The 25,937-nt window shown below is 39.4% G+C and overlaps 1 protein-coding gene across 1 annotated transcript in view; it reads right to left on the bottom strand.

Annotated features, from left to right (window-relative positions):
* slc6a17.S (solute carrier family 6 member 17 S homeolog) overlaps positions 1–11,641 on the bottom strand; it is a 42,454-nt gene extending 30,813 nt beyond the window's left edge. Inside the window, exon 1 of the mRNA XM_018249342.2 lies at positions 11,113–11,641. The gene's annotated coding sequence lies outside the window, so the exon portion shown is untranslated. The remainder of the gene's footprint in view (positions 1–11,112) is intronic.
* Positions 11,642–25,937: the final 14,296 nt, after the last annotated feature.

The following is a 25,937-nucleotide window of genomic DNA, read 5'->3' as shown; positions in this document are numbered from 1 at the left end:
CATTGTAAGAATAGAGTATCTGGCAAAGTCTGAAAATGCCTTCTGAAACCTTGTAAAGCTGCTTTTGTCCTATAGCTTGCCGCTGAAAGCTGCTTCCATGGTGTTCTGCCAGTTAGAGAAAATGACTGATCTTATGATTTCTACATGTGCCTTCTTCAAAATCCTATATTTTCTCTCAATTGGCATTGGCCATCAAACCATAAGACATTGAAAAATGAATACATTAAAGAAAAAAAATTCAAATTAATCACAGGGCATTTTACCCCAACTACTCAATATATTCATTCTTTACAAAACATACCACACGCAGAGCAAGTTCTGGTCTTTGTACAATTTGGGCAAATTTTAGGGCAGGAGCATAATGAAATACTGTTACAACCTTAATAAAATAATCACCAGCTTTTCCTTTTGGCTAATAAGATTTGTAGTGTATGAGTTAATCTAAAATTGATGTTTTAATGCAGTGATCCCCAACCAGTAACTCGTGAGCAACATGTTGCTCTCCAACCCCTTGGATGTTGCTCCCAGTGGCCTCAAAGCAAGAGCTTATTTTTAAATTCCAGGCTTGGAGGCAAGTTTTGGTTGTATAAAAACCAGTACTACTGCCAAACAGAGCCTCAATGTAGGTTAACAATCCACATAGGGGCTACCAAATGGCCAATCACAGCACTTATTTGGCACCCCAAGAATATTTTTCAAACTAGTGTTGCTCCCCAACTCCTTTTACTTCTGAATGTTGCTCACGGTTTGAAAAGGTTGGGGATCCCTGTTTTAATGAGTTACAATAAATATCCACAAATATAAAAAATCAAATATGAAGTTTGAGTAAGATCAGCACATTTGGGGACAGTTATTTAATATTCAAGGAGTCCAATATCCTGTGAGCTACATATATTGCTCCTCAGTTATGGTTATATAGCATATATTATTAATACTGGGCAGTTTTAGTAAACTAATAGCAGAATCTTGTGCAAATCTCACAAAATTGGTCTTAGAACGGGTACACATCTCATACTAACCTGGTAGAATCTCTAACTTTTTGATGATGTAAACAGTATAATTGTCAGTAGCATAACTACCACACAAATATCCCAAAAAACAGGGTTTGTGGTTTGGTAGTTTCACTGCCGTGAAATGTAAATTTTACTGCCTGTTTGATCTTTAGCAAAAAAGTAGAGCTTCCTCCTAGGTTTAGCAGTTTCACATCGCAACCATGATTGTGCCAGGAATTCAATTCTGTAATGCTTCATGTTTGGGAACCCGAGGGTCTTTAGCATTGTAACAATATCATACAAATTAAATGTATTTAACTCTAATCTTTCTTATATGTGTGTGTGCGCATGTTATTGCTCACTAGCAATATATATAAAGTTGTTTTCACATATATTTAAAAAAATTATATATATATATATATATATATATATATATATATATATATATATATATATATCTCAACAATAAAGTATCACACTCAACAGGCTCAGTTAGATTAATTGATTTTAATAAACAAACAAAAGATATTCCAACGTTTCGATTAAATGAACTTCAGGGATGGAGGAAGGACACGATAATGTGAACGAAACGTTGGAATTTCTTTTGTTTGTTTATTACAATCTGGTAATGTGTATACAGGGCCGCCATTAGAAATCACGGGGCCCCGTACACAGGGGCGATCTTGGACCCTTCGCCGCCCGTGGCAGCAACAGTTGCTGCCGCCCCCCTCCCCCATGCGCTTACCTTTTTGCACCTGAGGGGGTCCAGGGGGGTCCACCAGGGCAGCAGAGAGGGCCAGTGCACTCTCTGCGATAGAAGAGCCGAATTTCCGGTTTGAAAACCGGCAATTTGGCTCTTAAAGAAGCAGGAACGGCAGTTTTGCCGCCCCTGATACCTAGTGGGGCGCTGCCGCCTGAGGCAACAGTCTCAAGTCGCCTCATTGGCAAAGCGCCCCTGCCTGTACAACGCCCCCCATCACCCTTGTGACCAAGCCCCGCACCAGACCCTGCCCACTCCACATCACAGTTAAAAGACCACACAGACATCAGTGCTAAAAAAAGTAACCCTCCAACACACACAAGTTATAAAAAGCGATTGATGGTCTGGGCCCCCTTATAATTTTTAATAAAAGTTTTTTAAAAAAAAACATTGGCACCAGGGCCCCCCTTACAAGTAAAAAAAATTGGGGCCCCAAAAAAATATTTTTAAAAAAACATTGGCGCCAGGACCCCCCCCCTTACAAGTAAAAAAATGTGGGGCCCCAAAAAAATATTTTTTTAAAAAATATTGGGGCCAGGGCCCCCCTTACAAGCAAAAAAAAATTGTGGCCCCAAAAAAATATTTTTTAAAAAAACTTTGGCGCCAGGGTCCCCCTTACAAGTTAAAAAAAAATTGGGGCCCCAAAAAATATTTAAAAAAAAACAGTGGTGGCAGGGGACTATAGAGTATTAAAATAATAAAATAATTGGTGTTCAGTAGATTTGAACTCATGGCTTCAAGACTTCAACTTTGCCTCCTTTTGTGACTTTGGGTCTTTTCGTTGCTTCAGGACTTCAATTTCGGCTGTTTTCGTGACTTTGGGTCTTTTCGCCGCTTCAGGACTTTGGGTCTTTTCGCCGATTCGGGATTTCAGCTTCGGCTATTTTTGTGACTTTGGGGTTTTTCGCCGATTCGAGGCTTCAGCTATTTTCGTGGCTTCAGGTCTTTTCGCCGCTTCGGGAGTTCGGTTGTTCGCCACTTCCACATTTTAGGCTGTTCAGGCTGGCCGCAGATCTTCGGCGCTCACAAGGGGGGCCTGGCACTTTCAAAACTGCAGCACTGCAGGGCCCCCCTTGATGCCCGGGCCTGGGACACTTGTCCCCCCTGATGGCCCTGTGTGTATACAAAAAGCTGCTCTCTTGAGTTATGCTCATGCATTGCTTAAAGGAGAAGTAGAGGTTTTTTTTTTCTATCTATGGTTATTTAAAAATGACATATGTTCGAAAGTAGATAATATTCATTTCAGCTATGTGCAGAGACACAGAAAAAAAATAGAAGCAAATAATTTCTGTGCTTGCTCATGTCTACTGAGGTAATAATGGCAGTTGTAGTTCTATGATAACTGTAGCATCAAAGGTTCCCTTTTTGTCATTACTATCATTGTCGTACTATAGCATGAACAAAAATTAAATGGAAACTATACCCCTGAACATTGCAGGCCTTTATAAATATATATTGAATAATATGTAAAACACTGCTTCATCTAAATAAACCATTTTCATAAAAATGTGCATCTCTAGTAGTATGTGCCACTGGACAATTATAAATAGAAAACTGCCATTTTAAGTACTAAGGTCCTTGGCTTGTATGATTCACTTTGATGACACACAAACCACAGGCACACATACATACATGTATATGATGTGTTATCCAGAAAGCTCCAAATTACAAAAAGGCTATTTCACATATACTTTATTTTATCCAAATATTTAATAAGTATTTCCTTTTTTTCTGCAAGAATTAAACAATATATTGTACTTGTTCCCCACTGAGATATAATGAATTCTTATTGGAAGCAAAGCCAGCCTATTGGGTTTATTTTAATGTTTAAATGATTTTCTAGTACCCCCTGTGATTTTGACTTTCATTAGCATTCAAAATCAACAAATTACTTATCACATCCTGTGTTGGCAGGAAATTTTGACTGACCTTGCATTAAAGGAACATTAACACCAACAAATGAAAGTGAAAAAATAATTATTACAAAAAATGAGGTGTTAGTACCACACTTTGGTCAAAATATGTAAGCTCAAGTGCCACATCAAGGCCCGTCATTGTACGTGTGTCCTACACAATCTCTGAGCATTCTAAGTATGCAGTGCATTTAAAATCAAGTCCCCCAGCAACCAATGTGACTGAGTAATAAGACCATTGTGCACTTATCCTTAGCTCAGGAGCTCTAGTGGGAAAGCAGGGAGCTTAAAATAATAACAAATAATAAACAAATAATAAGAATACGAAAACCTTGAATCTTGATTTTAGTACGAATTTTTGTGCAATTACAAACTAAAAAATAAAACCTCTAAAAGTTCAAAGCAAAGAAAGAATTTGCAATTGGAGAAGGACAGCTCCCACTGACTTCTACATGATCTCGCCAGCCTTCAGATGGAGAAGTTATAAATCAGGGTTTTTCATGTTTTATACTTAAAGGGGTTGTTCACCTCCCAACACTTTTTCATTTTAGTTGGTTTCAGTTTACTAGAAATAAATATTTACTTCTGTTTTCTATGTTCTGGAAGGGGGGTCGCCGACCCTGTAAACAGTTCTAAATTGATACATTTAGTTGATACATATCTTGTCTTTGTCCCTGCTGATCAGAATCTCTGAGTTTCATTACAGGCAGCTGTTAGAATTGATATAATAGTTGCTAATACTCCAGAAATGCTGCTGATAAATAAAACTACATGTTGCAAAATTGTAACAGTTTAGAGTCTGCACCTGAATTAATGAGCTTTTTTTAGATTTTGGGAAGATGGTAAAATAATAGAAGGTAAGTGGAAAAAAGTCTTTATTTCTGGTGAAATGAAACCAACTTAACTGAATAATGTGTTGGATGTTATACAACCCCTTTAATAAATATCACATATCATTTTTGTGGTTTAGAGTGATTAGTTAAACATGATTTTTAGTGCTAAAAAGTTTGAGTTTTTTTCAACTACAACTAAACTTAAATTTTATAAAAGCCCAAATATATACGTATTATTAAAATATAAAAATATAAAAAGCACAAATGCATAAAATGCAGAACAAATATATGAAAACTTTGAAATCCTCATTTTCATTAGAATTTTCTTGCAATTACAAACAAAAAACACATTTAAAAGCTCATAGCAAAGAAAGATGTTACAATATGCAGCTTTCCTGTCTTTGTAATTTGACTGAATGAGCTTTTTTTAATTAAGACAAATTTCATCAGCTTTTCTTGCACCGATTGACTTGCTTTTTTTGGCATGAAACCTCGCTTGATTAGTTTATGATTGCCTGAACATGAAAGGCCAGACAATCATAAATGGGACCCTTATTAATTTTGTTGACATAATGATTTCTATGATATATAATCTTTCTTTCTTTACTAAGCATCTATTCTTTCATTCAGATATAGCAAATTAGACTGATATATTAATTGTGTATCTTGGCATACGGTACTTATATATTTTGTTCACTTTTGGGGATTTTTTTTACTGGGGATTTTTTTTTGCATACAGTAAGAAAAGACCTAGGGGTACTTGTGGATAATAAATTTGGCTGTTACAAGCTATACAGTACTAGATTTGCAGGAGGAGAGAATATTTCTTCTCTGGAATACACAGTGCAGTTTAAGCACAACTAAGCTTGTGGGCACCCAAGGCAAGCCCCTGCCCCCAGGGCAGGCCCGGACTGGCAATCTGTGGGTTCTGGCAAATGCCAGAGAGGCTGCTATAAGGTCCCATAGAAAGTCAGTATTTAGTGGGCTAGTGGGGGCTGTTTGGGCCTCTATGTGGGCTGATTGGGCCTCTGTGTACCTGAAATGCCAGGGCCTATTTTAATTCTCAGTCCAGACCTGCCCCAGGACCCAGCAACTCTCCCCTCAGACTCTTCTCTTTCTTGCAACCTGTTAACTCTATTACCTCCCTGACCCCTTGCTCTCCACTCAACCAACTCGCTTGATGCTTCTGACGTGTCCTTTGTCCCCTTCCTGATCAACAATTACTAACAGACTTGTAACTGAGAATTTTCATACCCTTAACCAGCTTAGACAAGAAAAGAACTATAGGGAGATAGAGGAGGCACATACCTAGGGTCCCAGCAACTTCCCACCATTGTGCTCTAGGCACATGCCTCTCCTGCCTAGTTATTGTTCTAGTCCTGACTGATCAGTTTAAGGTTATGAAAAGTTCTGATTATGAAGAAAGCAGGGTCGGGCCAAGTTGCAGAGCACACTTTTCAACCCTATGTGTGCGTATGTCGGCACGTGCACCAGTGTCTCAGAAGCTGGAACGCTGGTCAGAGGCAGGAGCGCAAAGTGTACTGTAAAGTACTTGGCTGCTCTGGTAGTTACCTGCAGCCGGCTGTCCTCTTCACTTCTGGAGCTAGGAACTAGGGGCAGCCAGGCAGAAGAGGTATGTGTTTGGTGCCCCTTCACCTTTGTGCCCTAGGCACATGTCTCTTCTGCCTACCCCTAGTTCAGGCCCTGGAAGAAAGGCTTGCTAGGTTGAGAATATTTACACTTCAGAAGAGGTGCTTAAAGGGAGATATAAAAATAAGCATGTATCTTATTTCAACCAAAATTACTTGTTACTAGGTATATTTATATGTATTAGCTATGTATTATCCATCTATACTCTGCAAATTAATATGCAAATATGTAACCAATGCCAAAAAACTATGACCATGATCTAAAGGCATAATGTGTGCCATATTATATGTCAAGAATAATCATACCTTCCAACTGTCCCGTTTTTCACGGGACAGTCCCAATTTTGACAGCTCAGCCCGCAGTCCTAGATTTTTACTGAAATGTCCTGACTTTCTCTTTGATCTGTTGCACTGAACAGCCAGAAAAAGATGACCTTTTTAGAAGGTTTTTAAAACTTAATTCACTTTTGGCAGCCCAGAATACATGGCAGCTGCAGTTAGATACATTTGTTACAATTTAAGATAACAGAAACAAATTTTAAAAAACATATTTAAGATAAGCAGGTCTTTTGGGGAAACTGTGACTTGTAGCTTAAAGGGCAAGTCACCTTCATTGGCAAAACTGTAATAACACATAAAACCTCTCCCTCTTTCTTTTTTCAATTTGTTGGGAGGTATGGAATAATAGAATATAAGAATATGAGAAATGTGTGTTACTGTGCAATATATTTAGTGCAAGTGTACTGAAGTGTATCATAATGCTTTACTTAACAAACATAAAAATTTAAGATATTTTATCTTTCCTTCTGTGTCTTTATATTTCATTTACTTACAAATTATTCCCATGAAATTGCTGTATTTGAGGTAAGGGCACAGTATATGGTAAAATATTATTTCAGAAACATTTTTCTTGGGTGACCTGCGACACTATAAATCACAAGTGACCTGCAATTTTGCACATGACACAGGTCACCTATTATTTTGTGCTTCGGGGTTGCACCACTGATTGATAATGTGCTCTGGAATGTATATTTGTAAAAAAAAAAACTTCATAGTTTAGTTTTTTTGAAGGACAAACATCTAAAAATGCATATTCTACTTCATACCACTCATGGGAAATATATGACCTAATAGAGGTAGTGGCTACAGTATACCAATTAAGAAATGCAAGGCTAAACTTCATGATGCTGCTACTAGTATTGGAGACCCGGTCACAGGATGTTTATAGTGTCTAGTAGTTCACTGGTGTTAAGGAAAGGTTTTTCAAAAATGTAAGGACATACAGCATTTGGATTACTATTTATCAACACCTTAAAAAGGTGTAAAGGTAAAAAGGGCACAGGTACAAAATGGTAAAATGGTATTTGTATCTAGTGAAGGCAATGTGCTTTAAAGTTAAATAGAATGTTTGTTTTTCTTGCTGCAGTTAAACCTAGATGTAAATATCCAAATATTAGGCAAATGTAATTTTCATTAACATCTTAAAAATGAGCTCATGAACATTCGTAAGAAGGTTGCTGGGGGTCTGGGCCTCCTTACTTACACCACTGATGTACAGCACTTTATCCCAGAAATATTACTAATATTTCATTGTGGCCCTCCATCCAGAATCAGTGCAACAGTAATAGTACTGTATATACCTGGGCAGTCTGTGTGTTGTTTTTCTGCGTAAGTCATATTATGTTAATTGGATGCTACTGAGTGTTCTTTTGTTAGTTTATAAATTTAAATATTACATTTCATGAGCTGCACTGTTCTAAGCAAATTACATCAGCAGATAATTTAATAATTCATTTTGCTTTGCTGACTGTAATATAAAGAAGATATAATGGAGGATATAATGGAGCTCTTCAGCAACTGAAATGACTGCAGAACGTTATCAGTTGGGGAAATGTAAATAAAGCTACAGAGCAATATAATCATTGTGTGTGTGTATATATTAATCTGCATGTCCCACAAAATCTTCAGGATTCTTCTCCAATAACACCGTGGGCTTCCAGTCACAGCCATTGTCTTTATGTATTATGTACATTTAACTACAATTTATGTACACTTCTATGGAATTTGCAATTTAAAATCAGAACTAAATGACATGAATTTGGTTAGATTGATCCTTGTTAAACCTTACCATGTGACTCCTCTGGACATCATGAGATTGTATTATAAGTGTGCACATGTGAAAGTCAATGTGTTTCAATGAGAAAAGTCTAGCTTTCGGAACTCATCTAGTTGGATGAAATTTCAGCTAATTGGATTTGATCCCAAACATCATGTCACACCGATTGAAAAATCTCAAAAGTTTTTTTTAAAAATGATGAACATTATTTTATGCAGGTCATATCAAGGTACTATTGAAGGGGACCTATAAGTGGGGTATGGGCAGTAGCACTTGAAGCTGTGCTGCACTACTCTGCATCAGTGTTATTAAAGGGGTGGTTCACCTTTAAATTATCTTTTAGTATGTAACAGAATGTCCTCAGCATTCAAATTTGGATCACTGACTAATCAGCAAAAAAAGATTGTGAGGCTATTGCGTTATTGTTATGTTTTATTACTTGTGCTTCTGTTCAGGTCCTCTCCTATTTATATTCCAGGCTCTAATTCAAGCTACTGCCTGATTGCTGAGATAAATCAGACCATAGAAACCAGATATCTGGCAAAATTCCAAACTTCACAGCTGCTAAGCAAAAAGCTAAATGAAGCGAAAACAACAAAAAAGTGAAGACCAGAATAGTCACAGTATATTGTGTATATATATATATATATATATATATATATATATATATATATATATACATATATATATATATATATATATATATATATATATATATAAAAAATACACAAAAGCTATGAATATCTTGTAAATTATATCCTTATAAACAGTGAGTTCTGATGTCATCAGTTATAAACGGTGAGTTCTGATGTCATTTCGGTCACATGACTCACTGAAATTCGTGTATTATAATAAATAAAGTACCCCCAGTTGTAAAATATGAGGATATTAGAAGTTACTTTGGAGTTCCATGGCCTGTATAAAAACCATGTATATGGTCATGAAACTCCTCGGTAACTTATAATATCCTTATATTTTACAAGAGAAGGTACTTTATTCTCTCTCTCTCTCTATAGCAGTATATGTGTATATATATATATATATATATATATATATATATATATATATATATATATATATATATATATATATATATACATATACATATACTGCTTGCAAGTGCAATTATATTTACAAATAACATTAAAACCACCAAAATATTTGATCAATGGACATTGGAAAGTTGTTTGGAATTAGAGTTTCTTCATTATGCAAAATATAGTTTTGAGTTGGATAATTCCTTTGAATCTTGGGAAATTGGCAAAAAATAAAATGCTAATTAAAGAAGTCATTTTTTCTGATAAACCATGCAAAATCAACTGGATTTCTTTAAAAGTGTTGGGAAGATGGACTACTCCTTAATTACAGCTTGGCTTTGTCACTGAAGTACAGTATAATCAATACTCTATTTCATCCTTAAAGCACAAAAAGCGTTTGGATTTAACTCCATTGACAAATGTAGGTCATGCATCTTAAAATGTCATCTAAGTAAGGCATTGGTTTATGTTAACTGTCTAAAACATATATTATGAATCAACTGTTTACAAGTTTGCTACAGTTACCAAGCAACAAATAATTCACATCTTTATTGCTCTCATGAATTACCATAAATGGCTTTACATACACACGGGGCTATGTTTACTAAATAGATCTGCTGCCCTCTGCAAACACAAATTAGACCAGGTCATGTGTAGCAGTTCGATGGCTAGTGAATAAATGATCTGTTAAGTGCATTGAAACTATGTTTGCAAGATTAAATCTCCAATATATGAGTTGTTGTCTAGACATCACTTGACATTTGCTTTAATCAGTAACTACATTCAGTAATCATTTCTCAGCAATGTATCGGTTTTTATTACCAAAAACAGCAGCTTTTCCCAACTAGCTTACATATGCAAAATGGAGTTGAATATATAAAGACGCAATACCTTAAAAATAGAAGATTTTGCAAAAGTGCTGCAACAAGTCCATAAATACAGACTGCGCTCATCCAGGTGTTGCCTACAACTCCCAGCATCCATAAACAGACTTCTTCTGGGAGCTTGGGATCAACAACATGGAGGGACATAGCTAAACTAGCCCTACTGCTACTGAATTTATTATTTATATATGGTAGCACATGCCTAGAGACAATCCAACTGTGTTTTTCCTTTGTGAAGCATATAAATCACATTGCCCCAGATATCAAAAGTCACACCTAACAAGCCCAACACAACCATTTTGAGCTGTATTTCTGAATGTCAGACTTCAGCACAGAACACAACAGATGATAATCACAAGAGGTTCTGCAGAAGTTCTGGTGCCAGGGTGCAATTAGATGTGGCCCTGACCTGCTAACAGCACCAGATGTGACTTTCACCTAAAGAAACAAATCTGCATCTGCCCAAAATACAAAAACGTGTAGACACTGCTTCACATATTTAGATAGCCGCCAATGTAACACAGTAAATAGCCAATGGAATTAAATATTCATCATGTCTCAGGCAAAATTCAAGGTCACACAGACAGTGCGTGCAGAGGAGAGAGACACAAAGAGGTGCCCTCCCAAGTGCTTTGGCCTTCAGGTGACATCTCAGCATCTGTTTGGCACCTCCCCCACATGCCCACCTTTACTAAAACTGTCAGATTGCACAGAGGCGACATTCGCCTTACTGACAGCCATATCCGTGATGCCATTTCTTCAATGTCACTCTGCTCCCTCGGAATTCAAGAAGCCATTCAAATATATATTGTGCCTCCTTTCCCCGTATATTGCTATAGGCACCGGCACAGAACATGACTGGCAGCCCAAACCCCATACATGCATCGTATAGTGACTAGCAATGCGTCTAAAGCCTCAGCAGCCTTACCCTCTGCATGTGATGCTGTCAGGACTGGATGCGCTCGGATTAGCACAGGTAGGAGGGACTGTGCTTTGGGAACAGAGTTGGGAGGGACAGGGGTCCCCGGATCCATTCACCGGGAGCCAGCAATAGCCTGTCAGAGATGCGCACGTAAGCGTGACGTCAGATCAGGGGGACACTCCCGACCACCCGCCCACTCCCCGCAGCTGAACGGAGGTTATAGGAGGAGCGCGTCTGTTTTTGCCGCCCGCATCTCTTGTTCGGATGGATGGTGCTGACGCAAAGCCTGAGTCACACAGAGAGGCTTATCATTTGTGAATGGGGGAAAGTCACGAGGAGAGTGTCTGACTTGACACACACACATTCGCTCCATCCGTGTTCTTTGCGCTCTCATTAGAGGTCATGTGATGGAGACGGACTCGAAATACAAATATACTCAGGGCAGCTGGAAAATGGATTCACCTATAATGCAGCTGTAGCAGAACCTGCCATTGTTTCACCAGTAATTGGCAAACGAATAATTTAATAGGGTACATCAGGGGTAGCCAAAAGGTAGATGGGATCTACCAGTAGTCCTTTAGCTGGTGATCAGTAGGTCACAGACACTGTTAATACAGCTTGTTGAAATCACCCTCTTGTTTCATGATTTTTTTCCCCAGATATTTATTATAACAGGGTTAGACTGTTGCCTTTGGGGCCCACTGGGGCTGCAAAACAAAGGGCACTTCTGGCAGTCCTGGGCAGTGTCGGACTGGCCCACCGGCATACCAGGAAAACTCCCAGTGGGGCCAGGTATCAGTGGGCCCTTCTGCTAATCCGATTATTTTTCTTGTATGTCTATATCACAGCCAAACTCCCATTTCTAAGAGAGAAAACAGGAAATAGATGGAAGAATGGATAATAATTAGAGTTTCCACCCGGCTGGTATTTTACCGGCCTAGCCAGTAAAACACCTGCCACGGCCGGGCCGGTATTACAAATTTACCAGCAACTGCATTGCCGGTAATTTGTAATACCCTTTAAAAAAAGACCCTGCCCTGCCCCCAATTCGCACAGAATTTACCGTTTTTCCAGCGCTGTGGACATCGCTGCGATGTAGCTCTGCCCTTTTGTGGCACACCACGTTGCTCTGCCCCCTTTTCTGGCACGGACCGCCCCCTTTCTGTGCATGCCCCCCACTGGCCGGTAATATTTTTCAGTAAAGGTGGCAACCCTAATGATAATATGTAAGGAAAAGTGATTAAAATAATAAAGAAAGTGAATGAAGAAAAAAAAGGAAAAATAATTTGGAGAGTGCGCCTGCACTCAAACATCCCAGTCCGACACTGGTCCTGGTATGGCCCCCTCCAGACCTCTAAACTCCCCATCTGCAAAAGATGCAAATGGTTGCAGAGGCTGAAAGTGCATGTAGCCTTGAAAACTTGAGGAGGAGGCTCAAACAGCATTCAAAATATTCTCAAAGGGGAATGAATTCATGAACGTAGAGTAAATTTCAGTTTATATCATATTCAACACATAATTAGGCCAATTACACAATAGAAGGAATACGTGATACCCCACCTGTCCTTATGTTTGACAGTGGAAGTGTGATGGAGAACTGTTTCAGTCCCATCAAAACAGTTTTTTATGGCAAAATATTAGAGTAAAAATCTCTCCCCTGTTTAATTCCACCTTTCCCCTTGTTTACCAATATATTTTGAAATTGCTCACTAATTAGGGCCTTAATGGGGCCTCCTATACCTCCTGGGCCCCTTCAGCCCCAGGGTCTGCTTCCTCTGTAGTTATGCTCATTTATTTAGAATCTATAAAGATTATATGTACAGTATTGATATGTATGATAAATGAATTTCTTTCTCGATATATTCACACTTATAATTATATTTAAGTCATCACAAAAAGCACTAAGCACTTTAAATTGATTGATTTAATAAAAATCAATGAAGAGATAATTTATATGATAATATATCTACACTATACACAATTTAAAATTGAATTGAATAAAGTACAAATTCATTGAATTCGAGAAAGAAATATATAAATAGATATGACGATTGTAGTAATATTGAGGATTGATTTACACTGATTGAAATACAAATGGTGAAAAAGTAGTATGGAACAAACATAGGAACACTGAATGAAAGAGGAAAACTTTTGGCGTGTTTAAAAGACATTGAATACTTAGCGATCACTATGGATTGTAGATTTGCACCCTCCTGATGTAAAGCCTGTCAGATCAAAAAGGGTCCCATGACAATCAAGGAGGATGAGCCCTTTTAGGGGCGCCTCGGTACAGACACTCTATGCCTCTGAGGAAGCCGATTGGGTCAGTGAAACGCATAAGGCGGAAGTGACGTCACAGGCAAGCTGCAGGGGAAACACCACAAGGGAGAGAAATGCCGTCAAAACCTCCTCCTTTGAATTTCAACTGGTGATACCGCTAAAAGACTTACCTATATGTGACTTAAATTATACCAACAAATGTGAGTGAAACATTTTTTTAAATGTTTTAAACTTCTTAATAAAACGGTATTATACTATGCACAATTTATATCCTTACCTTGGAGCCTAACAGTGGCTGGCGAAGGAGAGGAGGACATTGGGATCTGTTACTACATGCGATATAACCTACACCATCTTGTAAGTAGCCATTTTTACCAAAATTCGGTGAAGGATCCTGAAAACAATAATTATAACTGCGCACACTTTTGGGATAGGAGGAAAAAGTCTCTTTTAAAGGGACCAAATACTTACCTTTTTTCCTTTTTTAGCACAAGGGTGTTACAAGAATAAACAGAAATACTACACCATATTTTGTTTCTGTTTTTGCTTTCTCCATTTGCTTTAGGCGCTGTTCCACAAGAAAATATTGATATTATTTATTTTTTAGTAGCAATATTTTTTTCCCCTTTTTTTCCTCTGTAGTTACCCTGCAAATGGGACAGGGCGTGCCACCATCAGATGGGGAGGGAGTGATTGTTGTTCCAAGTTCAAATTGCAAGGGGAGCCTAGCTGCATAGCACAAAGTTCTGTAAATTGCATGATTTTGGTGGCCATGAGGGGAGGATCATCAATGTACCACCAAAGCATACATATTCATAAAATTGAAGTCAGACTTTATTTGAATATCCCCTTCAGAATGGAGAAAAACTTCTACAGGTATAGGATCTGTTATCTGGCAGCCTGCTATTCAAAAAACTCTGAAATACAGGTAAGTGAATACATGTCATTTCCACATCTAGCCAATCATTTAGATTGGTCACTTTTCCTTGTTGGTTTCTAATTATTAACATGTGTGTTTCTGTATAACCTATACATTTACAGAAAACACAATATTTATAGAATACATGCAATATTTGTAGAAGGCAGGTATCCATCTGAATTGCAGATGTTACTCAAGACATTGGACCATATCAAAAGTTTGCATCCAAGTGATATTTCACCTAAAGAAATAGATTTGTCAGTAGGAATATATAGGTATAGGGATATACTTGATCAGGGTCGTCAGAAGCAGTCATGTTTCAAATATTGCACCTGTATTTCACAATATTCTTCAAACTGTTGCTCTGGTCCTGGGTTTACAAGGGAACAAAAAACCAAGACACAACCTTACACAAGTAGGATATAGAATATGAAAGGATAAAGAAGGTGGTGGGGTGGAACAAGAAACAAGATGACTGGTGAAAGGGGTAAAGTAAAATTGGATAAGAAGTGTTATTCAACTTAAATTGTCATTTAAAGAACATCAGATTTACAAAACATGTAATTCATATAGTGAATTCTTTCTTGTTAAATTGACTTTCTGGGTGCCACTTTACTGAATTTTGAGTACTGAATTACTCCAAAAGAATATTTGGGCAAATTCACTAAAATCCGAAGTTGCGCCAGCGACAGCTTTGTCGCACTTCGCTGTACTTCACCAGGCGTAGTTTCGACAGCGCTACGCAAATTCACTAAAATGTGAAGTTGCTCTCAAGGAGGCGAACGGTAGCGAAGTTGCGCTACCGTTACTTTGTCATGCAAAGCGAAGGTACGCTAGGGATGCCTAATTTGCATACAGCGCGATGTTAAAATATAATCAACGTATATGCTGCAGCAACTACATTACACTACACAAGCCCAGGAAACCTTTCAAAAGTAAAATAAAGGTGTTCTATTGTCCTACACATGTGCCCACTGTATCGTTGAGTTGCCATATGTTAGGAAATGTAGGGGGGAAGGAGGGTACCCCCAAAATGTATTGAACTTCGCCTGGTTTGACCAGGTGAAGTAAAGTCTGGCGCAAAAGGTAACGTTCAGTAAAATGCGCAAGTTAGTGAATTATCGTAGTTACATCCCTTCGCCATAGCGTAACTTCGATTGGTGTAAGGGTGTGAAGTAGCACTAGAGTAGGTCCACTTCGCTAGCGAATTTACGCCAGCACTCGGTAAATTGGCGAAGTAACAAAATGACCTCACGCTGGCGAATTTGCGCTAGTGTTAGCCGTTTTTCGCGCTTTAGTAAATTTGCCCCATAGAGTGCAAATTACAAAAATCTGAAGTTGATGTAAGTTTTTGGGGTTATGAATAACATTTTGCTGATGTTAATAATGTCAAATTCAGAATGATGGTATTGACTTTTTGGAGTTTAAAAAACATTTTTCCGTAGGTTGGAGTAAAAATATTAAACTAGATAAGATGTTGGTGAATTTAGTGATACATAAATATCTGATTTTTCTCCACTTTAACTCCAGTTATTTACATTAACATTTACAGCTTTTGCGACATATAGAGTTCTTGTAATAAAATAACAGGCAAGTGTTACAGAATAAAATACTAGGATAAGAAGGCCTTTTTAGCAAGAGATTACAATAGAAAAGGAATAGAAATCTGAAAAGAATTGGTGATAGCTTTTTATGGTACAGGTACAGGATCTGTTATACAGAAAGCTCTGGATCTGGGATTTCCCAAAAAAGGGGTCTTTACATAATTTGCATAATTTAAACATAAAATAAACCCAATAGAATTGTTCTGCCTTAAATAAGGATTAATTATATTTTAGTTTGGATCAAGTACAAGGCACTGTTTCATTATTACAGAAAAAAATTAAAATGGAGGCTTTGGAAGATGGTCATCCCCCAAGGGTGGTTCTGAATATAGCAGGGAATCTGACTAATATTGGAGTTAAATTGTCATTAAAAACGAACATCAAAATTAAGAGTTTTGCTCCATTTCGTTAATCATTTTTGTGCATCTTGGTGTTAAATTGTCATTCCAGGATTTGAAGAATCCCAAAAAGCCCTACAAAAAGCTGTCGCAAATTACAACAATTTGAGGACGCAGTACTCCAATGACTTTGTCAACTAACCCCATGTTAGTTGGGAAAGGGTGATCAAATCCAGTCCTGGAGTTTTAACCTGATTCTTCTTCATCACACTAATATATAATGTGAAATAAAGTCTCAAAAATGTCTGAAGTGAATCATTAGCACCTCAATGTTAGTTGGTTAGTTTTTAAACTTTTCTGTATTTTGGTGTACTTTGTCATTTAAAAGGAAAACTATACCCCCAAAACGAATACTTGATGACCAGTTAAATAAGATTTGTGCTGCAGACTGAAAAGGAAATGAGTGTGGCCATAGGATAGATTTAAATCTGTTTCACCAACTTGTTAAAAAAATGTTTCAGTGTGCCCTGTGGGTTTCTACCCACATGAGAAAACTTAATATCCCTGTGGGCAAGGGGGGTGTTGCACAAAGTTGTGTGCTATGTGCAGGGCCACCATGAGGGGGGCACAGCCGTGCTACACTTCCTGGATTAGTCACGAAGTGGCAAAATCAACACGGAAGCCTAAAGCCGACGAAAGGAGCCATCACCGAATGGACACAGAAGCAGAATGGAACTGAAGAAGAGGAGAATGAAGAAAAGGCAATTTCCACTTAACAAAAATGTTATTTTGTTTGTTTTTATTAAAAACCCACCACCAATGTTTTTTGTGCAACTTTTAAAGGGGACCTAGGCCACCAATGTTTGTTTTTTTTTGGGGGGGGGAGCCTTCCCTCCAATTTTTTTTACTTATAGGGGACCTGGCCACCAATGTTTTTTTATTACTTGCATGGAGGGGGGTCCTGGCCACCAATTGTTTTTTAACTTGTAGGGGGAAGCTGGCCACCAATTAATTTTTTTTAACTTGTAGGGAGGCCCACCAATGGCTTTTTATAACTTGTTTGGGGGGTAGGGTGTTTTTACTGTTTCAGCTCTGATGTCTGTGTGGCCTTTTTACTGTGGTGTTGGTGGGATCTGGGGTGGGGCTTGGGGGCAGGCAGGGACAAGGGGATTGGCAGGGAAAAAGGATTGCATCATGTGAAAGATTTGTTTCAGACAGATAGTCAAGCATATTTAAGGTGTGGAATAACAATCCACAACAGGAAAGGTTTGCAATTTGATATCCCTGATACAGCTAACTGGGAGAAATCAAAGGATTATAAATTAATTTACTTAGAAGAAGTCTCATTTATATTTAATTATTTCTGCTCACAGGGTAAAAAAATTTGTTTCGAATGTTATTGTGGCCAACGCACGTCTTTTGAGGTTATGTTTTTCTAGACAAGCATGTATAAAGGGCCAGTATAATGATGTCTGAATCATTTAACATAATATCCCCAAGTCAGTAATCTCCCAGCCAAACCCTTATTTCTGATATGGCAACAGCCTGTGTGAGAAGAATGTGAGCCTTCTTTGTCCTAGGAAATAATAGCAAGACGACACATGGGATCTGCAGACCTATTTCCATAAGTGCTCCGATGGAAGGCTATAAATAGCTCTGTGAATTTGAACCTTCTGACTCCAGTGCTGCGATCCATCACCATGGAAACCTGATCAGCATCTTCTCAAAGCTCCTTCCTGTGTTTGTGAAATGCCAGCTGGTGAGTAAGTGAGATAACAGGGAGCTTTCCATAACGCACCAAACCTAATAAAATAGCAACCGTACAAACATATCAGCTTTGAAGATTATCCCCAGTGGAAAAGCCACACACTGCCTTTCAAGTATAAAAGATTAAACGCATCAGAGATGTAATATTAAGCACAAGATCCGATGATGACACTGAAAACCATTTTGTTCATATCTGGGCATCGGTGTCTGTTATCCTCAAGGGCAATGTCCTGCTGCCATTTTAGTATTTTGTTACTGTTCAGAAAAGCTTATGCAATTTCTCTGCCCTTTCTGACCAGTACATTTTGTAAATAGGATTTTACAACCTTGGATACTGTGTCTGCCTCACAGGCAGGGGCGATCCTGGCCCCTCCGCCGCCTGAGGCAGCAGCAGTTACTGCTGCCCCCCCCTCCCCCAGAAATTTGCTCTTAAAGTACCAGGAGCAGCATTTTTGCTGCCCCTGGCACCTAGTGGGGCGCTGGCGCCTGAGGCAACAGCCTCAACTCGCCTCATTGGCGAAGCACCCCTGCTCATAGGGTAGTATAAATAAAGATACGTATTCTATTTTTCTGACTGCATGAAAACATTTGTCTTTCACCAGTACTTTCAGAATTCTTCAGCTCTGTCTTTCATTATGGCATATGGAAATGTAACAACCATACAACAGACACAGCAGTCCAAGGCCCCCTGCCCCTATGCCCCCTGCAGTCATGGGGTCTGCTGTATGGTAGTTGCTCCACTGCTACAAGAGTTGGGAATTATATTTCAGTGTGGTTCATGAGATTCTGGTTCAAGTAAGACATATCAAACTGGTGTTTTGGAGGCTCTCCATCTTGCAGCCCTTTCATTCTTTTTGCACTAGCATTTAAAAATGCAGGCTTAACCTGCCAAGCATGTAGTACCTACATGCTTTGCAGTATAGTGGTTCCTCGATGTACTAGTGGTGGTTTGCAACCATGCAGCTCCCAACCCCCTAAGCAACGAGCCAAGGGGGCTGCCATCGTGGCATTGCAGGACCCGACTCCTATCTGCCAACACTCCAACGCTGCCAAGGACCCTCCTGCACACAGAAACTATAAATGGCCTTTCTTTGCAGATCTATGCACACAATGTACATTCATTTACATGCACACACACTACACATTTTACTAAAGTTAGCTTTTTGTTTCTGGCTTTTTTTTTTTATTTTGCACACTTTTGCATACATTTACACATTAAAATACATATATACACACATTTTTTTTTTAAAAGGTGTTCTTTTTATTGTTTTAAAGTGTAACTGGGATAGGGTACAGAAAGAAAGAGGGAAGGGGGGGGGAAAAGGTACACCAGCAGCGAAAACAACATAAGTATGAGCAAAACATACGACATTGCATTTCTCAAAACATACAGAATCATCATGGTAATGACAATAAATGTGCTTCTAACCAGACACCCCATATTCTCTCAAATTTGTTGGGGTGACCCCTAGCTTCATATGTCAATTTAATTAACGGGAGCATCTTGTTCACATACCCAATCCAGCCCGGTCTCTGGGGAGGGTGGGGGGCCATCCAGTGAATGATCATTAGTTTCTTGGCATAAAAAAGTAGGGATCTTAGTAATATTCTGGTACTACTGAGTGGCACCATATCGTCAACTACACCCAGTAGGCAGATTTCGGGGGTTTGCAGTGGGGGGAGGGACAGGACCTCAACAATATACAGTGTGATATCGGACCAATATCTGGAAATAACCGGGCACGCCCATACCATGTGCCAAAAGGTTCCATCCGCCACCCCACATCTTTTACACGTGGGACGGGGTAGTTTTCCCATTTTGTGGAGCCTATTAGGGGTGAGATATATCCGCATCAGAAATTTGTATTGTATTAACCTGTCTCTCGAGCTAATCAAGAATTGGTAGAGTCTGCCCGTTGTCTCATCCCACTGGTCTTCACTCAGACCGGGCATGTCTACCTGCCATTGCTTATAGGCTGACTGAAAGGGCGAGGCAGTGGATGTCAGGAGGAGTGAATATAAACTCGAGACCATTTTAGCCGTTTCCTCCTTACTTAATTGTGCTAGGACTGTTGGCACCACCATTTCTAGATCTCCTGAGCCAAATTGTGCCGAAAATATGTGCCGTAACTGAAGATACCGAAACATGGGTAAATTGGGAGTAGCAATCTTATCCCTCAACGCTACCATGTCCATAAACCTCGAGTTGACTACAATGTCCCCCAAATATTTGATGTTTTTTGAGGTCCAGTAGCTCATGGCCTCCACATTATAAAACTGCTGTAACTGGGAGTTCCTCCATAAGGGCAACATAGGAGAAAGTATTGGCTGTTTGGTTTTAGTTAGTCTGACCATATGCATCCAGGCCGCATAAGGGGCTTTCATACAAGGGGGCAATGTTGGATAATCCCTAGACTTTCTATACACATAGTTCCTTAGAGCCTCCAGTGAGCCCAAGAGCCTGGCCTGCAATATAACATTGGGGTTATCCAAGTCCTGAGTCAGCCACCAATTGACATAGCTAAGCTGGGCCGCAATATAGTAGAGGTAAAAATTGGGGAGACTCAGGCCCCCCTTGGCATACGGGGCCATCAATCTAGCAGAGGAGATTCTGGCTCCTTTGTTGTTCCACAGGAAAGGTGTTATCATTGCTTGAACAGTGGTGCAGATTTGCTTGGATAATGGGGTCGGAGAGTTATGGAACAGGTACAGATATTTTGGCAGGAATACACGCCTGCATAGATTTAGATAGTTGCTGATTAATTGGGATTACATTTAAGGGAACAAACTGTTCGGGGTCAAGGTGAATATTAATCCCAAGATACCTAAAGGTTGTAACCCACTTTAAGCGGGGGTCCGCTGTCTGGGTCTGCTCAAGGGAGGGTTCTAGGGGAAAAATGACTGACTTAGACCAATTTATGCGAAGGCCAGCATATCTCGAAAAGTTGGAAAAAATATTTAGCACCTCTGCTAAGGAGGGGCCTGGGTCCGCCAAATAAAGGAGGACATCATCCGCATAGAGGGAAATCCTTTCCTCCACCGGGCCATATTTTAAGCCTGAGAGATGCGGAGACAGGCGGATTTTGGTGGCCAGTGGTTCTATTGCCAAGGCAAATAGGAGCGGTGACAGTGGGCAACCTTGGCGAGTCCCCCTACTCAGCGGAAAGGTGGAGGAGGTAGTGTCATTTACCCAAACTTGTGCCGTGGGATTGCTATAAAGCAACTGAATCCACTTAATGAATTGCTTGCCAAACCCATACTGCTCCAATACCGCCCATAAGTAAGGCCACTCTATCGAGTCAAATGCTTTTTCTGAGTCCAGGGAGACCACCACCCTGGACCCCGAGTTGTCATGTGGCACCTGCATGTTATAGTACAATCGCCTTAAATTGACATCAGTGGACCTCTTAGGCATGAACCCTGTCTGGTCAGGATGGATCAAATGTGTGATTATTTGTTGTAGTCGAACCGCCAATACCTTGGCCAGAACTTTTGCATCCACATTTATCAGGGAGATAGGGCGGTAAGACCCACAGAGAGCAGGGTCCTTTCCTTCTTTATGAATTAGTACAATTAGGGCATTGGCAAAGGATTGAGGGAGCCTACCGTCCTGATTTGACTGTGACAGAATGTCACTCAACGTACCTGCCATTTTAACCCCCAGCGTACGGTACCACTCTATGGGAAGGCCATCAGGGCCCGGAGATTTAGAAGGGGCCATGGTCGCTATCGCCTCACTTATCTCCGCCGCTGTGATGAGGCTATCAAGTAGAGTGGCATGCGAGGCATGCAGCTTAGGAAGGGGAATATCTCCAAGGTAGTCTGCCAGTTGGGCATGGGTATATTCTACCCTAGAGTGGTACAGGGTGGTGTAATAGTCTGCAAACAAGTCCGCCATCTGTTTCGGATCTGTTATGGAGTCCCCTGAGTCTGAGGTAAGTCTATGTATAATTGTTTGTGACATTGAGGCTTTAGATAGATAAGCCAGCAATTTCCCGGATTTTTCCCCTTGTTCAAACCCTCTCTGGGAGGCATACAATAGCTTTTTTTGTGTGGCTTCTGTTAGTTTACATTTCAACCTGGTCTGCGCTAGGACCATTTGGTCATATGTTACATCCGAAGGCGACTCTACATGGGCCCTCTCTGACTCCTCAGCCTCCTCTGTTGCTAGTTTAACTTCAGATTGGGTCCTAGCTCTCACTGTATTAATAGCCTGTATCAGAGCACCCCTAGAAACTGCTTTAAAGGCGTCCCACAGTATCGGAGAGGATACAGTGCCTTGATTCTCAGCCCAGTATTGATCTGCGGTCAGTTGAACTTTGTCAGAGATTTCCTCTTGAGCAAGCCATATGGGACTAAGCCTCCATCTCCTGGGAGCTGAATAATCACAGGGCTGTAGGGAGATAATTAGAGGGGAGTGATCCGATATAGAGCGAGGCCCATATTGAATATGACTAATCTTAGCAGCCGCCTCAGATATATACACACATTTACACACTTTTAGGGCTTTACACACCTGCATACACTTATACTTTTTTTAAAATGTACGTCATGTAATGTACTTTGATAAACCTATGTGCATTGGGTATCAAACTATTCATTGGACCACTTGCATTCCTATTTGGGGTTTTATTTTGGTACCTAATGATATGTGGAGATAAGATACTTTAAAGTGGAAGCTTTGAGGTGATTTTCAGAAATGTCACCAAAATCACCAACTTTAGGAAAGCTTTGCAGCTTAGTACTTTGGTGTAAACAGACGTGTACCAATTTTGGATTTAGGGGAATGTGTACTTCCAAAAATATATGGCTTTCTAGGATGAATATATTTTTTGTGGCTTTACCCCTTTATAAAATGCTGTAAATGTGTTGATTTTGCAGTATTTTTTATTTATAGTGTTTTGTAAGGACAGATCATTTGGGGTGTCTTCATCTTGGAGCCCTCACATGCCACATACTTAGGTAAACCAAAACACATTGGGCATCAAGCTGTTCAGTGGACCCTTGACATTCATATTCAGGTAGTTTTACCTTAGTACCTAATGATATGTGGGATATTAGATGTTGCAAATTTCAAGCTTTGAATTGATTTGTTTGAAATGTTATCAAAAAATCTCCAAATTTAGGAAAGCTTTGAGGCTTTTGGTACTTTAGAAAAGAAAGACACGCGTACCCTATTTGGATTCTGGGGGATGTGCATTTTCCACAAATATATGGTTTTCTAGGGTGCATTTACTTTTTTGTACCTTTCAGCAAACATAGGTATGGATGGAGCACATAACTCGCAGACTCTGCCGCAAATAAATATTTATTGAATCACAACATGTTTCGGATCACAAGGATCCTTTTTCACACTTGAAATATGTTGTGATTCAATAAATATTTATTTGTGGCAGAGTGTGCGAGTAATGTGCTTCATCCATACCTATGTTTGCTGAAATTGTCTGTGGGTCTTCTGGTGTGGCCTGACTGGAGAGTGAGCACGACACAGATGAAGGTGAGTGAACTAATTTTTTGTACCTTTGACCCTCATAAAATGCTGTAAATGTGTTGATTTTGTGGTATCTGAAATTACAGATTTGATAGCTCATATGGGGTGTCAATTTTGGGGCTGTATATGCCACACTTAGGTAAACTTATTCATATTGGGCATCAAACTGTTTAGTCGACCCCACACATTCATATTTATGGTATTTTATCTTGGTACCTAATGATATGTGGGAGATAAGATGCTTTAAAGTGGAAGTCTTGAAGTGATTTTTGGAAATGTCACCAGAATCTCCAAATTTATGAAAGCGTTGTGACATGGTATTTTAGAGTAGAAAGGCGTGCATACCAAATTTGTATTCAGGGGAATGTGTACTTTCCAAAAAATTTTTTTTTTTTTTTGGGGTGAAAATACTTTTTTTACCTTTGTCACACAAAAAAATTCTGTAAATGTGTTGATTTTGTAAATTTGATAGCCCATATGGGGTGTGTTCATTTTGGGGGCCTTATATGGCACATACTTAGGTAAACCTATGCATATAGGCATCAAACCCTGGTGTTCATATTTAGGGTGTTTATCTGGTTACCTAATGATGGCTGCTGTATTGTCACACATGTTCATACCCATAAACACTTGGATTGTTCACACATCAGACTCAGACCCTGCAATGTTCACTTTCTCATACCCCAGACAGTACTGCACTAATGATTTTGAGTGGTCCTGATTACAGCCAAACTCTTAGATTATTGAATGCTCGAGAGGGGGTACTGTTCTTTTCTTGCTTCAACTCTGTTATTTCTTATCGGCCTGGCTTCCTCTCCAAAAGCTTCTTCCCCAAAGACCATCACTTCAAGAACAATTAACCCATTATTTCTCCTGCTAGGATCATTGCAGCAGTATTTCCACAAATTGCCTCTCAAATCTTGTCAGCCTGGTCTTGTGACGATATGGTATCCATCCCGTTCTTCATCTAACCATTCTCCGACAGACCCATAGTTCCAAACAGGCTGGTCATCCTGGAGTTAGGAAGACTATGGACCTGTTGAAGCCTTTCATTTGGTGGCCTTCAATGCGTAAGAATTGATGTTGAAGACTATCGCTTCATGTTCCATTGTGCATGTCCAGTCATTCCCTTCCTACTGGCTTACTCCAACCGCTTTCTATTCCTTCTTGACTTTGGACTCATCTTGTCATGGACTTTATTGTTAGAACATTCTCAGGCCAACAAAGTCATCTGGTTATTAATGGACAGATTCAGCAAAATGGCACACTTTATCCCTTTACGCAAACTACCCTCTGCGATGGTGCTTTCCCAGTTGTTTCTCTAATATATTTTCAGTCTTCACGGAATCAGTATTGAAGTATTAGAGAGAGGTACTCAATTTATCTCTAAAATATGGCATTCCTTGTGCAAGTCTCTTGATATCTCTCTTAAATTCTCCTCGGCCTATCTCCCCCAATCCAACTGAGAAACTGAGGATACACTGGTTGGGAGGTACAAGAACAAGTGAAAATCCTATCATACTTACCGAGATTTTCCTTTCCTGGACTGTAGCATGGCAGTGGGCAACCAATGGGATTCATTCCCATCACGTGACCTAAATTAGCAAGCAATCAATAAATTTGGCTCCCCACCCCCAAGCATCCATCTCATTGACTTAAAACAGAGAGCTCTCCCCACTAGGGTCGGGAAGCCATGCTACAGTCCAGGAAAGGAAAATCTCGGTAAGTATGATAGGATTTTCACTTTTCCTGTTCCTTCGCATGGCAGGTGGCAACCAATGGGATGTACAAAAGCATCATATATAGGGAGGGTATAACCAAGAGAGCTAACTGATATACAGGTCACTGCACCCTCCAACTAGAGTATTTATTTCAAAGATCAACTTTGGTACTGTGGATAGCTGCGACTGCAACTCAATAATATATTGACCGAAGGCAATCACATTCAACAATATTCAATAGAATAGACCACCATGCAGTTGCAGAAGCATTAATAGGTTTTCCCATTGAGAGATTAAACATTGAAAAGGGACATGGCAATACAGTTGCATGATATGAGGATACCTTAGAATGTTACTCCACCTTGTAGCATACTCACCACTCCACTTATATTTGTAGTACTATAGGGCTCCGTTTTATGGATAATACATTTATATACTTACAGTTTTCGAGAGGTGAACCCTGGTTAAACCTGTTATAAAGATAGATTATTAGTTCAATATATTAACAAGTTCATGCAGAAGCCCAATATGTACCAGATAAATCCAGGTAGACCTATGGCAGGATTATGTAGTATGATCCTTTGATTAATTAATCTAATAATAGTAATTCATTATCCCTATAATTGCTATACCATAATGTATAATAATGTATTAATATACAAACGTCTCAATAGTAGGCATTACCAAGAAATACCGCAATAGTACCATACC

The sequence above is a fragment of the Xenopus laevis genome, chromosome 2S (assembly GCF_017654675.1).
Source record: "Xenopus laevis strain J_2021 chromosome 2S, Xenopus_laevis_v10.1, whole genome shotgun sequence".
Lineage (NCBI taxonomy): Eukaryota > Metazoa > Chordata > Amphibia > Anura > Pipidae > Xenopus > Xenopus laevis.
This window is presented reverse-complemented; position numbering and strand designations above follow the sequence as displayed.